The sequence below is a fragment of the Mustela nivalis genome, assembly GCF_964662115.1.
Source record: "Mustela nivalis genome assembly, chromosome: 4".
Classification (NCBI taxonomy): domain Eukaryota; kingdom Metazoa; phylum Chordata; class Mammalia; order Carnivora; family Mustelidae; genus Mustela; species Mustela nivalis.
Window position 1 is genome coordinate 69,448,027 of NC_139023.1, and position 15,620 is coordinate 69,463,646.

The window sequence follows — 15,620 nt, forward strand, 5'->3', positions numbered from 1 at the left end:
TTTTCTATTTCCTTTTGTTTATTGAAGGATTTTTTTTTTGCAATTTATAAAATCATCCACTCAATAACAACTGGCACAAAATATTAAACACCACCCCCCCCCTTTTTTTTTTTTAGTTCTAACAGGTTCATGCTAATCTAAAGAGCTCATATGCATCCTCCTAAAAACTAATATAAGGATTCTATCAGTAGCCTGGCGCAAATTAGATCCTCAGGAAATTCTGTTTCCCTTCCTGACCCTGACAATATGCTGGGGTTGGTTTTCCAATGCTGGGGAATGTTTTTTCCATTTGCTGGGAATGCTTTTCCAACAGTCATATGATCACTGATGATTTATTTCCAGTCAAATGTAGTCAAACTCCTTTTCTCAAAACCTTTTATGACCTGGCCCCTCATCAATGTGTGACAGATTATTGACAACAAAAATAACATTATTAAACATCTATTATGTGCCAGGCAAGGTGCTAGACAGAAAAGGATGAGGTGTTTCCCAAACTCCAGCCTTTCTAACTCTATCATCACAATTCTTGTCTTCCTTGGTACCACTTTTGTCATTTACTCAAGAGGAGAGTCCATAGGAACACAAGTCAATATAATGAAATACTGGAGATACTATTAGAGAGGTATCCACCAGGAAGGGACAGAATGAAGGAGAAATGTAGTCAATATTTCCTGGGGGGCTTAAGAGGAGGTAAAGCAGGGGATCTGCCTTGAGAACTTCACAGAGTAAGTGACTCTTTAAAGACTGGTATATTAAAAAAAATTAAAACAAACAAACAAACAAACACCTCATGGATACAGAAAACAGATGGGTGGTTTCTGGAGGAAGAGTGTTGAGGAGGGGGTGAAATGGGTAGAAGGAGCCAAAAGGTACAAACTTCCAGTTATAAAACAAGTAAGCCATGGGAATGTAAGGTACAGTTAATAATGTATTGCATATTTGAAAGTTTCTAGAAGAGTAAGCCTCTCTTGCATGCGGGCTTTAGGGTAGGATGGGAAGAGACACACAATTTAGTCTGTAATGGTTACCTTCCCAAAAACTGAAAAAAATCTGAACTCCAAACCTTTCTGACCCTAAGAGGTTTGGATATGGTATTATAAACCTAGCAGTGTGTCAGATAGTTATAGGTGTATGGAGGAGAGTTTAAACACAGTGCTGATGCGAGTCCAGTAAAAAGTACACGGGTTAGGGAAAACCTCACCGCAAATGGGATATTGAACCAAACCGATGAGGTAAGGGAGTAGGCTATATCCGAGACTAAGTAGGGGAACAGCAAGTTCAAGGACCCTTAGATAAGAACAGAGAAGAATGTGTGATGAGGGGCAAGTTTGTCAGTGTGACTGAAACAATGAGCTAAAGGAAGAATAGTAGGTAACATAACATAAAAATCACTTAGGGCCTTACTTACCATTATAATGGAATTTGGCTTTTAAGAAGTGAGATGAGAAGGCAAAGAAAGGTTCTGAATAGAGGAGGAGCATGACCGAATTACTGTTTGAGGATGACAATGTGCGGCTGATCATCTCCAAAGATGGCTGCCATCATTGGCACCTTCCCTCCCTCAGTGAACAAGCATGACAAGCTACCCAACATAGGTCTGATCCATGCCCTCTCCCCCTGAAATTTGAGATGGCCTTCTAACTTGCTCTTCCCAAAAGAATGAAACACATGTAAAGTCTGGGAATTCTATACCCAGGCCTTAAGAGGATTTCCAGCCCCCACTTCCTCTTTTATGGACGCTGAATACTATATAAGAAGTCTGACAACCCTGAGACCATCGCAGTATGAGAAAACCCAATCTAGCCATGTGGAAAGGCCAAATGGAAGAGAACGAAAGAACCCACCCAACAGCCTGACCCAATACCTTGAACTTTCTCAGACAGTCCTTGGACAACTGGAGTCAGCTGAGACCACAGACATTGTAGAATGGAAACAAGTCATTGTCGCCATGTCCTGTCCAAATTTCTAGCCTCCAAACCTTGAACAAATAAAACGGTTCTTGTTTCACACCATGAAATTTTGGAGAAGTTTATCACATAGCAATTAGAAACGGATATTAAAATTGATAATGAGACCAGGTACTTGGTAGACACCTCATGAAGAGCAACAAGGCTACTCTTTCTAGTTAAAGTTAGAAAGGCAGTAATACACTTCTTACTGAAGGCTGGAGAGAGGGCAACTCACATTACATAGTGGCCAAATATCTGGCAACAATATGGAAGAAAATATATCTAATGAACTTGTGGATCTGGCTAAGAAGATTTCTGAGCATTATAGCTGGCTTCATTTAGCTGCCTAGGATTCATTACAGGAAGAGAAAGATGAACTAAAGTGTTCAAGTGGAATTTAGAGGAAATTGTTCAACCCAATACTTGCCAGCGTAGAAAAGAAAACTTTTTGTCATTCTCGCCTCTCCAGATAGCAAAAAATTCTCAAAGAAAGAAGCAGTCTTAGGACAAAGTTCAAATCCAAGGTCTATTCTTACAATGTGCTCTGAGGTTAAAGATCAAATCAAGTGCGTGGCTGGAAGATGCCTCATTAAGACCTTACGTGAAGGCAGTGCCTCCTAGACCCAGTCAGCGGGACAAAAATGCTTCAAAAAACTGTAAGGGTGGGACGCCTGGGTGGCTCAGTTGGTTAAGCAGCTGCCTTCGGCTCAGGTCATGATCCCAGCGTCCTGGGATCGAGTCCCACATCGGGCTCCTTGCTCCGCGGGGAGCCTGCTTCTCCCTCTGACTCTGCCTTCCACTCTGTCTGCCTGTGCTCACTTTCGGCTCGCGCTCTCTCTCTGACAAATAAATAAAATCTTAAAAAAAAAAAAAAAAAACTGTAAGGGTTTCTCCTACAGCATTCTGACTTGTAGCCAAAATAAAGAGGGGAATATTGTAAGTGTCTTCTGGGTACATCTTTCTCTACTAGAGTGAACCTCAATAAAATTTATAGGAAGCCCTCAAGATTTAAAAGAAACATGTACTTAAAACAAAAAAACAGAAAAACAACCTCACCACCAGGTAAGTGAAAGGAAAGACACAAAAGGTCCTTAGATCCAACTCAAAGCAGGAACTGGCCTCTTCAGTTGCTGACAAGCCCTATTTCTTGTGGAAAAGAAAGATTAAAGGCGGGGGATGGGGGGGTGCTTCACTTTCCAGCCAGCCCAGATGAGGTGCCAGAGGTAGGAATGAAGAAACCTTCCAGAATGTTTCCTCCTCAGCGGCCTTGTAAGAGCTAAGGAGCTGAACGTGGTGCAAACTGCAGAATCGTGATAAATAACAAATTACTGTTTGCTAAGCCAGTGGTTTCTGGGTGTTTCTGATAGTTTGTTTTGAGGGTTTGCTTGTTTGTTTTGTGAGTTTGTTTAATGCAGGCAGGGCAAGTAACAGAAGCTTTCTGGCTGCTGAGTCCCATTGAGAACAGGCAGGGGGGAGGGGCAAGTACAGCAGCAGGGAGACCAATTTTGCAGTAATACCGTGAGGCATGACAAGAGTGGCTTGGGTCCAGGTGACAGCTGTGAAGCTGGCGAGAAGTCAGATGTGGGATAGTCTCTGCAGGGGCAGCTGAACGACTTGGTGGCAGATTAAAATGTGGGGTATAAAAAAAAGAGAAGTAAGGACACCTCTGAGATGGACTAAGTGATCACGTATGCAGCTCCAAGAATGGAACTTCCACCAAGCTCGAGGAGGGAAACAGTGGAAGAAGCAGTTTGGAGGTTAAGCCAGGAATCCAGTGAGTCCTAGACGTGTCCTCAGAATTACTAACTAGACTGTTGTACCCAGGAGTCTGGAGTTCGGGGTCGTGACTGGATACAGAAATCACTACTCTAGGAAGCCATTAACAGCCACCAGGCTGGATGAGATCACCAAGGGAGTGAGTTACACAGAGAAAGGACTGACCCCACTGACTCCTCTGTTTAGAGGTTAGGGAAACAGAACTGGGAAGAACCCAAAATGAGTGATCGTGAGGCAGAAAGACAAGCAGGAGAGGTGGGGGACTGTCTGGAAGCCAAATGAAAAACAATGAGAACAGCTCTGCTGAAGAGTGTACTGGAAGAGAGTCAAGCCCTAACCGGTGGATCTAACATGGCGGGGCTTGGTACTTCTGACAAGAACAGATCTAGTGGAGCAGTGGGGAAGACGACCTGCCCGGTTCAAGAGACAATGAGAAGAGAGAAACTGGAGACAGAAAGTAGAATTGACTTTGAAAGTTTTCCTGTAAAAGGGAGACCGAAAAAGCAGGTGGTGGCTGGGGAGAAACATGAGGCCAAAGAGAACTGTTTGTTTTTTGTTGTTGTTGTTTATGGAAGAAATTACAGTGACGGCAAAGACCCATTGAAGAGAGACAAAAATTGATGACAGAAAGAATGAATTACTAGAGCTCTGTCCTTGAGCAGATAACAGGAATGAGAATGCATGTCTGTAGGATTGCAATGGATTTCTGGCTGGTTTCCTTCTCTCCAATTTGCTTTTTCTTCAATAAATCCTACCCCAGACTGACTTTCCCCAAATACTGTTTTAATGATAGCAGTCCACCATTGTTTTTGGTCTATTACATTTCCTGTTTTCCTGGAAGTCCACTTAGTTGTCGAAATGCTGAATGTCCTCTCATTGAAGTCAGTACAAATCAACCATGTGACCAACCCTTGGTTGGGCTCACACAGTCTTTATTCAAAATGTGACTGGAGACACACACATATAAGATGAATTTACAGAATTACAAAAACTAGCATAGACCAAATAAACTCATATAAGGGAGAATATAATTTTACCTGGGCAGAAGGGGGCAGAAAAGTTATGGAGGTTGGATGCTTCAGCAGTACGCAGGAAGGATGACAAGGAGTGAGCAGGGACAGCAAGTGTGTCTAGCGTCTAGAGCACAGAGCAGTGTGACTGGGACTAGCATGGAAGGGGAGCCCAGGCTGGGAAGGCTATCCAAGTCCCCAAGCCTGGCTGGAAGCTATTCTCCACCCCCACAACCCATCTCCCCACATCCCCCCCATCCCCTCCCCTGCTTTCAGTGGAAAGCCAGTTCTTTACCCCTCCCTCCCCTACACACACACACACACACAGTCTCTGCTTTAAGCACAATGAGCCCCGGCAATCTACAAACCAGCCTTAGGGGGCAGGCAATAGGCTGAACCAGATCAGAGATCTTCCAAGTAAACACCAGGCATCCCCAGGGAACCCCACTGCTTCCTGAGCTCTGTATGGATATAGAAGAGTTCTTAAAAAACCACTTTCCAGATCCTCTATTTCCATAGGAACCCTTTTTCACAAGTGATAAGCTTGAAATGTGCCAACAGTGAACATTTTCTGGCAAGTTCTCCTTTCCCACTTCCCTTTTTATAATTACCCTTCACCCGTTTTACCAAAGAAAGGCACATCTCTCTCCCATTCACAATCTTACTATATACCTTGCCTCCCCAAGGTGCTTAATAAAGGGACAATTTGAAAAACTGATATTAGAGAAACGTTCTTTCAGGAAAGCACTGATATCCACATTACCCATACCTACATTTAGGATACAAATTTCCACTATAGTTTGCTTTTATGCCTCATAATTACTTATCAAAAGTTAATGAATTACTTTGGTTACCTGTGTACTAATATTTAAAATAGCATAAGAAATAATTTTTAACAAAACTATTTTAAAAATTAAATTTAAATGTATATATTTTTTGTTGCTGAGGAGTAAGAGGAGCACAGAAGTTGGAAAAATATATTGTAAAATTTCGAACTATAAAATGTTCAATTGAAGAATAATTGAAAATTTTAGAGGTCAGAGCTAAGAGTGCACAAGGGGTATTTCATTTCTCAAATTTCTATTAGAAGGCATACGAGCAAAGTGCCCAGTGAGAATGAAATGATACAAGGGATTATTGAATGTGTCACAGGGCTTCTTCCCTGTGTCATTGTGATAAGTAGAACTCCCCCCGCAACAACCAACCTTACAACCATTATATTTTCTTCTTGTAGGATCATTTTCAGTTTCAATTCCTTTATTTTACAAAATATTTTGTCACTCTCCGGATCCCTTCTGCATTCTGTTAGCACTTGGAAAAATCTTAGCATCAGGAGAAGAAGCAACTATGCATTATTAGAACATGAGGACGGAATAGGCATTCAGACTTTTTAAATCCATTTTTATATAGTCTATATAAAAATACCTATTTTGTATACACATACACCCATATGTATGCATATGCACATAATTTATACATATATATGTATACTTAAGTCCTTCCAAAAATGACCTGCAAGACACTATTAGAGTCACAGTGGGATAAAACACACTGCCTCCAGATATAAAATGAGCATGAACAACACTGCTGAACTGAAATGAGACCAAAGAGCTTCTTATTTCCTACATCTGATTCCAGTACTGAGGAACTTGGGAGGGAAAAAAAAAAAAAGATAAAGCAAAATAATAAATATATAATTAATAATAATTCGTCAAATTCACCACTATATAGCCAGTAGTGAGTACCTGAAGTACTAGCTAAAACCACAGAGGTTCTTTCAACTCCCCTATGGAATTTTTCCACTCAGTCCATTCCAATGGGATAGCAGCAAGCACTTACGCATTGTTCAATCTCAACAGCCTGATGTAGCAATCTACAACCACTGTGGAAGTAAACCAAAGAGTTAATACTGAACTAAGGAAAGCAGGTGGCTTCTTGCCAACCCTCATACCATAAAGCCTCTGAAAAATCTTCTCAAATACTTGACTACACCACCTTGGTTGTGATATAATGGAAAAGGCTTCTGTTCTGATCTCTCCAGGAACCCCAGCTTTCGACTTGGATGGATGAATGGATAGATAGATGGATAAATTCAGTACCCAGATCAATCCCCATCTACTTACATCAGGTTCTATCAGCAAAAGCTGATGCATATTAATGTTTTCATTCAAGAACCATGACAGAAGCCTCTCCAAGGAGCCAAACACATATAGACACTTGCATGAATATCAGTTGATCATAAAGCTAATCTTTAAATATATAATTAATGATTGATGTCAATCATGCAAGTGCCATATAAGCAGTATTACTTAAAAACCAACATTCTATCTTTATAACATGGGGTCAAAATGAAGTCGTGGTTAGTTGTCACTACCAAACTGTGGGAAACACTTATATGGAAATATCATTCTTCATAAATACCTGTGACCTTAAATCTGTGCGGGTTAAATCCTCAGTTCTACCGCTTTAACTAGCTCTGTAGCTTTGGGAATGGTACTCAGTTACCCTGTGCTCCAGTTTTCTCAGCACTATAATATAGTTCCTACCACCACATAACTTTATTATGATGATTTTTAAAAATACATACTTGGAACAATGTCCAGTACATAATAAGACCTCAACAAGTATTAGCTATAATATAAATTGTATTTCCCATATGGGAAATAATATATTTCCCATAATTCAAGTTGCTGGCAGAAAGACGGAACTCTCTGTATTATCATTAACTAACCTTCAAAAGAATAGCTACCTGGGGCACCTGGGTGGCTCAGTGGGTTAAGCCTCTGCCTTCTGCTCAGGTCATGATCTCAGGGTCCTGGGACTGAGCACTGCATAGGGCTCTCTGCTCAGTGGGGAGCCTGCTTCCCCCTCTCTCTCTGCCTGCCTCTCTGTCTACTTGTGATCTTTCTCTGTCTGTCAAATAAATAAAATAAATAAAATTTTAAAAAAAAGAATAGCTACCTAATGAACAAACTTAACAGGAAGCTCTAAGAGATAAATGAAGAAAAGGACAGTATTTTAAGTTTTAAAATGTTTTAAAAACTAGCTGGGGTTTGAGGTCCACTTAAAAACCTAATTAGAGTTGTGGATATTTTCCTAAGAAAAATCCACTTACACTAACATTTCAGGGCTTCAATCATAGAATTCCTGAAATCTGCTCAGAGCCAGCAAACCTGAGATGGAGAACCTCCTGGGGTTTAAGATCCTTTAATTATCAAACTCTATTTCAATAAACTTTAAATCACTGATTTTCTCTCTCCTTCAAAGATGTTGATAAATATGTATTTCGTTAACAACTAGTATGTCTTACAAGAGAGCTGCTGACATTTATATATGAATCTCACCAGTGAAAACAGATAGCATCAAATCATTTTCCTTAAGTCCACCAAAATCTGCAGTAAAATTCCAAATTTCAGGACTATAATTTTCTGGAGTTCCCATGCCAGATTGTCAAAGAATAGTGAATCCAAAGTACGGGAAGGGACATCTGGCTGTTTCAGTCAATAGAGCATGTGACTCTTCATCTTGGGGAAGTGACTTCGAGCCCCACATGGTGTAGAGCTTACTTAATAAAAATAAATAAATGGATTAATAATAAATTAAAAAGCAAAGTATGGGAACACTGCCTACTGAGCTTCAGGACCAGTGACCAACCTAACTCCTCTGTGTCACTCTGTCACAGAGCCAATGACCCTGCAGGAAAGACCATTCTGAGTATGACTAAAACTTTGAGGAGAAAACTCATTGAGAAATGAAAGAATGTGACCTTAAAACACAATCGTAACAAACCTTTAGAACTTTCTGAGACTTAACTTGATTTCATAAAATTTTAAATTCTTTGTCACTTTTTAAAGCTAAGAAGGCTCTTACTTTTTCTCTTCAGCCCCTCCTTTACCTATCTTTTTGTTCTTTTTTTACCTCCTTCCTCCACCACACCACACCGCTTTTCAACAAAACAAACAGGACTTGTTAAATGGAATCAATCATTGCACCTTGATGCTTTCAGTAGAACAGCCCACCTCACAGCCATCCCCTCTGGGACACCACAACCATCCAGAGCTAATCTGTTCATTCAGTCAAGTCAGCAAAACCTCCTTAGGCACACTGACAAGATAAGGACGCCTATCAGTTACAAGTAGATGTCATCACCCCTGTAATAACTTTAGAAAGTAGCTTTAAAAAACACAATGGAAAAACAGCTAGCGACAACAACTTTGCTTCCAGTTTTGAAACTTCTAACTCACTCTGTTTAAGAATCTGTTCGTACACATTGCTTAGGAATAATCTAGCACTATGGCTAAGCTGAAGCTCTCAAAATCTGAAACGCACAGCATTACATAAATTAAAATGAATTGTATATGTCCCCAAAATGCAATCTCAATAACACTAGGAAAAAATTAACTGGATTTTCATTTAAATCCACCTTGAATAAGGATTCTATTGCAACTAAGCTCTCCTGCATCTCTTCCAAGTTTCTAATACTGCTTTTCTAAGAGATGAGTGGCTTGTACTGGGTTGGAACTAAGAATCCGAACCCAGGCCTGACTGCCCAGCAATAGCCATTTCTGCAAGCTCCTTTCCCTAGGAGGACAAGGGTCATCATCCAAAAAGGGAAGGGTAACTCGATTTTGCAACAAAGGTAGCGACAGACGTGCAGAGTCCTACACACCTTTGCTCCGACCGAGAGGGAGTTTGGGAGGGCAGAGGGAAGAAGCGAGGAGCTGCAGTACCTTTCTTGAACTCTCTGAGCTCGGTTAGGTGCAGAACTCAGCGCTCGGTGCTGCCAGACCGCGTCTTCCCGGCGGGGGCAGCCAGACGCACGTCCCTCGCTCTCCGCCGGTCAGCTGGCAAAGTCAGCGCAGGGGAGAGCCCGGCGCAGGGGCGAGCCCGGCGCGGGACGCTGCCTCCCGCGGCTCAGCTGCCTGCAACACCGAAAGACGGGAGCGCACGGAGGAGCGGCGCGGGACCCGCCAGCCGACGAGCAAGCTGCGCACCTCTGGAAGCGGCGGACGGCGAGCCCGGGGGAATAAAGGGTCAGAAGGGGGAAAACCGCTCTCCGTAGCGCAGCGGAAAACCCGAAGCCGCGGTCCAAGTGTTCCGCGTGAGAGGGCGGGGCGGCGCAACCCGCAGCTGGTGGCGGGAAACGGGTGGGTCGGCCCCGAGCTGGGAGAGGCCCGAGGCGTAGGCTTTCGGGGAAAATTCCATCGCCTTTTCAACCACCACCACCTCCCCCCCCAGAGCCGAGAAGCAGAACTCTACCTCCATCGAGTCCGGGCTGCAGGGCTGGGGGCGGCAAGCGGCGCAGCGGGCGGGCGCTGCCACCACGCTCTCTCAGCCGGGCGACGGGCTTCGACCGCGAGTCCGCGGGGGTTCCCCCTGGGCGCCCTGAACCCCGGGAGTCCCAACCCTCAGCGAAAAGAAAAGTGAAAGAGAGAAGACCGAGGAGCAGAGGGCAAGACAAACTTCCCCAGCGGCGGCTGGGGGAGGGGGCTGTGGCAGCAGACCCTGAAAGATTGCCCCAGGTGTCCAGTCCCCGCCCTCTTGGCTGGGACGCTCCGCAGGTTTCTGCCGCTGCCAAATCCGGGGGCGCAGAACTTGGAGGGAGGAGGAGGTCAGGGAGCGCCGGCCCCGCCTCGCAGAAACGCCAGACCGCGGCTTCGGCCTGTGCCTTTATCTTTCCTGGCACCTCCAGGGAAAGCGCGAGAAGTCTCGGAGACCACCCAGGGCCCCCGCGCCTACCCAGCCTGGTTTAGGGCGGGAGGCTTCCCCGGAGAAACCTGGAGACCTGGGCGCGTGGTTGAGCACCCAGCCGGCCCAGAGGCAAGGGAAAAATGTGTAGTAGGATCGAGCTGGGCTGGGCGGCTACTCCAGACCATTCTCTCACCCCGCAGCGCAGGCTGGAAGAAGACAGGCTCAGGGTGAAGTCTTGCGGGAGAGGACGGAATGAGACAGGTGGATGACTACTTTGTCCAAGGCGGTTGTGAGCACGGAGGTGAACTGGCAGACATGAGCCTGCCTGTGGATCACTTTTCCACTGTAGGGCACACTGGACTGTAAACACGGTGCATGACCCCATTAAATGGTACGCTGTGAAAATGTTATTAGGGTATTTCACAATTGACAGAAGGGACTAAGTTCTTTGAAGCTCAGTAATCCTCATGCCACACACAGCAGAAAAGTCCTCATGCCCAGTTTTGGAAACACTCTGAAGAACCTTGAACACATGTGAATCAGCGAAAATCCCTAATGGAAGGTCGTCCCCAAATTTTCCAGTTATGTCACAGAAAAACTGATACGGTTCCTTGGAGTTTAGTAAACATTTAACTACCTTTTCTTTACAATTACCTATTTTAAAAAAAGAAAAATATTATAAGTCATTTAAGTATCAATTATGCATAAAATTCCACATAAAATAATTTCATATTTTTATGAAAAAGTTGATCTCTAGATAGTCACATCAACAAAAAAGGTGATATATAAAAATTTAAAAACCATTTTTTACAACAATTCAAAAAGTTTACCATAGTTGGAAATTATATTTAAAGAAATTAAACAATCCTTTTCTGTCCAAGACAATGTTATGTTGAATTTTCTTGTAATAATGCCAATGATCTCAAATCTAATCTGACTTTTTCACAGCGATATGTTGAAGCTCTGATTTGCAGAATGGGCATTCATTGTGAGAGCAGGCGTGCAGCCAGACTGGATTCTGTTGCAAAGATAGTAGCCACAGGAGGAGGAAGTATGCCTACAGGTGAATTTACAGATCAGGGATGGAGAAGGGAATTTATGTCCTATCAACCTAAACTGTGGAAGAGCATTTTGGACTTCTGCAAAGTGAACTCCTCCCATACCTCCTTCAGTATCCTTATGGATGCTGTGTGCTGTGAAGCTGGTAGCCGAAATAGATGTCCAGACAGTAGGACACTGTATTGGCTACACCTAGCCTCAACCAGCAGAGCCTGATATCATTGTTGCCAGAGGATGCATCATCACCTCTCAGACCCTGTTGTGCTTGGGCTGCCCAAGAGCACTAGAGAAAGCTGCTCTCTGCTCTTAGCCCAGGGGCTCCAGCTGCCCATGGAGCTGAATAGCATCAGCATCTGACATCGCACTTTGAACATTTGATCACCATGAGCTACTGGAGAAGTCCTCACAACACTCTGAGAAACCAATGAGAATTTTCTTCATAAACCCGAGTTTTAAAGTATAATCTGAACACATAAGAATAATAAAATTGGTCTATAAATATTGATCCAGCTTCTAATATATGTGAGTTCTGCAACAAGATGGGCTGAATGGGATATAGGGCATTTGGTTAAGTTGGGGAGATTTAAAAAAAATTAACAATACAGTGAAAATCAAAATCATTCTAACCATAAGATATGCTTTGCCCTATTTGCCTCCCCAAGATGTAGGTCAAATTTGTTTTCTTAATTACAGAAAATAAAGTATTTTTGAATTAGTTATACAAGTGCCTACAATTTAATGATGCTGGATTTTCAGCATAATTTGTTTTTGTTGCACTGCTCTCAAACAGAGAAGTCTCATATAAGCAACTTGTATTTTCAGTTGCCACAGGGTGTTTGGCAAGATATTGAAAATTACTCACACCAATGAACAAGCAAATTCCACTGTATAAATTAAAAACAAAGATGAAGATTGATGAAATATTTTGAAACCACTGTAAGATAACTCATAAAATTATAATGTAGAAAGATGTAAAAATTAACCAAACCTCACAGAAGGGACTATAATAACCACTCTTTGAATCTGAAGAATTAATAATAAAATCATAGTTCAATAAATGTTTAATATCTGATTTTTCATTCCAAAGATAATGGTTGCCAATTGGGCAGTTGTCTTTAAAAGAATTTACTAATAAATGTTTCCTAATAGCTTTCGAGACAATGGGGAAGAAGTTAAAAGTTGGCTCGTCTGATTTAATGTTCAAAGTCCATAACTGTGACCTTATCTATGATCCTAAGAACAAACCACAGGCCAAGAACTAAGTTGACTTTATGCTCTTTAAAAAACTTGACCCAAGACCCCTCGAGTTTCCATTTTGATTAAAACATGCCTGAAATAAACAGCTTTAGCTCAAGGATGCCCCCCATCTCTGGTTTTTGTATTTTGGGGGTTGTTCGTTGTTTTTGTTGTTGTTTGGTGTTTTTTCGTGTTTTGTGTGTGGGTTTTTTTTTGTTTTTGTTTGTTTTTGTTTTTGTTTTTTTGGTGATCCTGATATTGATAATAGGGGGGAACACTCTTTTTATTTAGGATTACTGAAGTTTTCAAGAAGTTCTATATTTCTGCTTTGTCAGAGGTGCAATACTAGCTAATATTCTTAGAGTTCCTTTTGTGTTCCTGGGTGCCTGCTCCGCACAAATGTTAGCTCTCAAGTATTCAATTCTTACAGCAATGCTATCAGTTATGAACTATCTCCATTTTACAGATCGAGAAACTAAAGCCCAGAGAAATTACACAACTTGTCTAAGTTCCCATGCAATTGACAGGCCCAGCAAGGATTTGAATTTCAGTGATCTTAAGTATACATGCCTACCCTCTGCCACCTCTGAATGGACAGCTACCCTCCACTGCGTATAAAACAAAGGGTTCCCGAGGGAACCGTTCTTGAGGAAAAAAGCCATTGACTTCCAGGTGGTGTCTCTCAGTCCCATTTGGCTTGTTCTAGAAGAACTTTAGCCACTGCTAGAAAGGAAATTCATCAGTTCCATGAATTTCTGCTTCCTGACCTCATTGTATTTCTGTAATGAAACCACGATGGGTTTTACAGCCCCACTACAAATCGGTATTTGAATAAAGTCACTGGCCAAAGGCTAGTGGAGCTCTGCTGCAGATTGGGCGCAGCCAAGCTAGCAGCTGGCTTCTGGTAGAGACACGTGACTTGGTTTCAGCTGAAGCATCAGATGTACCCAAGGCAAAGGAGGAGAAAGGATACCTACTTTCAAGCTGCAGGGGAATTATAAACAGTTAAATCATAACATACTGGATTCTTAATGTATTTAAGGGTCTATAGAATCTTTAATGTTTGTGTAGTTAGCAATTGCGGGGAGGGGTGGTTAAGTAGAAACAAGAGATCATTTCATGTGCTGACAATACTGTACTGAGTGAAATTTGAAGGATGAACTAACTAATCAAAATCTACTGCAAAGAACTTTACTTACCTTACTTAGATTTATAGTGAAAGTGTATCATAAATATACACAATATGACTTGTGATGGCATTTATTTCAATGAGTAACTGTAAGAAAGGGATTTTACTTTTCATCATGGATAGGTGGAAAATTCATATGGAAAATACACATTTTCTTGAATTAGCTCTATAACTTAAATTTATGCATGTTTTACAACATGTAACCACCTTAACAAAAAGATGTGAACCAAAGCCAACAGCAATGATAGGTGCATGTTAACATATCTGACCAAAAAAATAATTAATTGATTGATTAATTAATTAAACTGACATCACTTTTGATTTTGATTCTGTGGCTGGCAAATAGGCCCTGAATAAAAGTTTGTTGAGTCTATTTTGGTAAGAAATAATTTCAGTCTTTTCACAGTTTTAAATTCTTGCTAGAATCAAAATCTGAGAATTCATAGAGCTACATGTAGATGTGTGGGTATGTATACATATATAAACACATATATACAAATGCACATATACATTCATAATATATATGTATATATATTATGTATGTGTATAAATTTACATAATAGTTCTTTGCAAGTATCATGAAATAATTTGATAATTTATATAACTTAATTTTGTGGTCACTTTTTATTGCGTTTTTAAATAAACTGCCTTCAAAACATCCATCAAAATCAATTTTCAGAAACACTCTGACAAATATGAACTATGCCAATAGAAAGCTCATAATCATCTTTTAAAATACCATTAGTTTTGTTATTATAGGTATTGTTGTATGAGAAATGACTGTGATGAAATGCCGGCCTCCAGTTAGCATCTTGGAAGAATCAAAGTGAAAACACTTACAGACCAAATTAAGATAAACAACATGATTTATTAAATCAATCTAAACCTCACAATGAGAAACAAAAGAAAAGAGACCAGACACCAGGTTAAACACACTTAGGGAAAAGTGCATGGGGAGAAGACCCCACTCCTGAAATCCTGGGTTACACAATGTTCATATAACCTCTTTCTGTGTCTCTCTTTCTCTCTCTGCCATATCATCCCTCTCTGATGATGATGTAGTGATGAAGACCAAAACTGAGGTGTGAATAAAGAGGGGATACAAAGATGAAATTTGCCTAGGGCCAAAACATGCTTGCTCTATTAGACATAGGAGTGAAGTTGTGTATTTCTAATTAGCCTCCTACACTTTTTGGACACAGAACATGTGAGGCTGGAATTGGACTATATAGGATATCACCAGTGAATAGCCAATTTAAAGGTGATATATAAAAAGGTCTGCTGAGAAAGTCACCATCATATATATGACTTTCTATCCTTTCTGTCTCTAAGTAGTATCCTTGTTTGTCCTTGCATGCATTTCATTATATCATACATTTTTTTTAAAAAAGATTTTATTTGGGGTACCTGGGTTAAGCCTGCCTTTAGCTCAGGTCATGATCTCAGAGCCCTGGGATCGAGCCCCACATCGGGTTCTCTGCTCAGCAGGGAGCCTGCTTCCCCCCACCCACTCTCTGCTTGCCCTTCTGCCTACTTGTAATCACTGTCAAATAAATAAAATCTTTTAAAAATTTTTATTTATTTATTTTTTATTTGAGAGAGAAGAGAGAGCATGAGCAGTGGGAAGGGCAGAGGGAGAAGGGGTTGGAGAAGTAGGCTCCCCAATGAGCAGGAAACCCGAGGCAGGACTCCATCCCAGGACCCTGGGAT

At 41.5% G+C, this 15,620-nt stretch overlaps 1 protein-coding gene across 8 annotated transcripts in view; it reads right to left on the reverse strand.

Annotated features, from left to right (window-relative positions):
- The window catches only part of IL15 (interleukin 15), an 82,576-nt gene extending 71,336 nt beyond the window's left edge, over positions 1-11,240 (reverse strand). For 2 of the 8 annotated variants that reach the window (XM_082728477.1, XM_082728485.1), the window contains exon 1: positions 9,995-11,240. The gene's annotated coding sequence lies outside the window, so the exon portion shown is untranslated. The other 6 variants (XM_082728484.1, XM_082728479.1, XM_082728481.1 and 3 more) reach the window with 6 other exon arrangements.
- Positions 11,241-15,620: the final 4,380 nt, after the last annotated feature.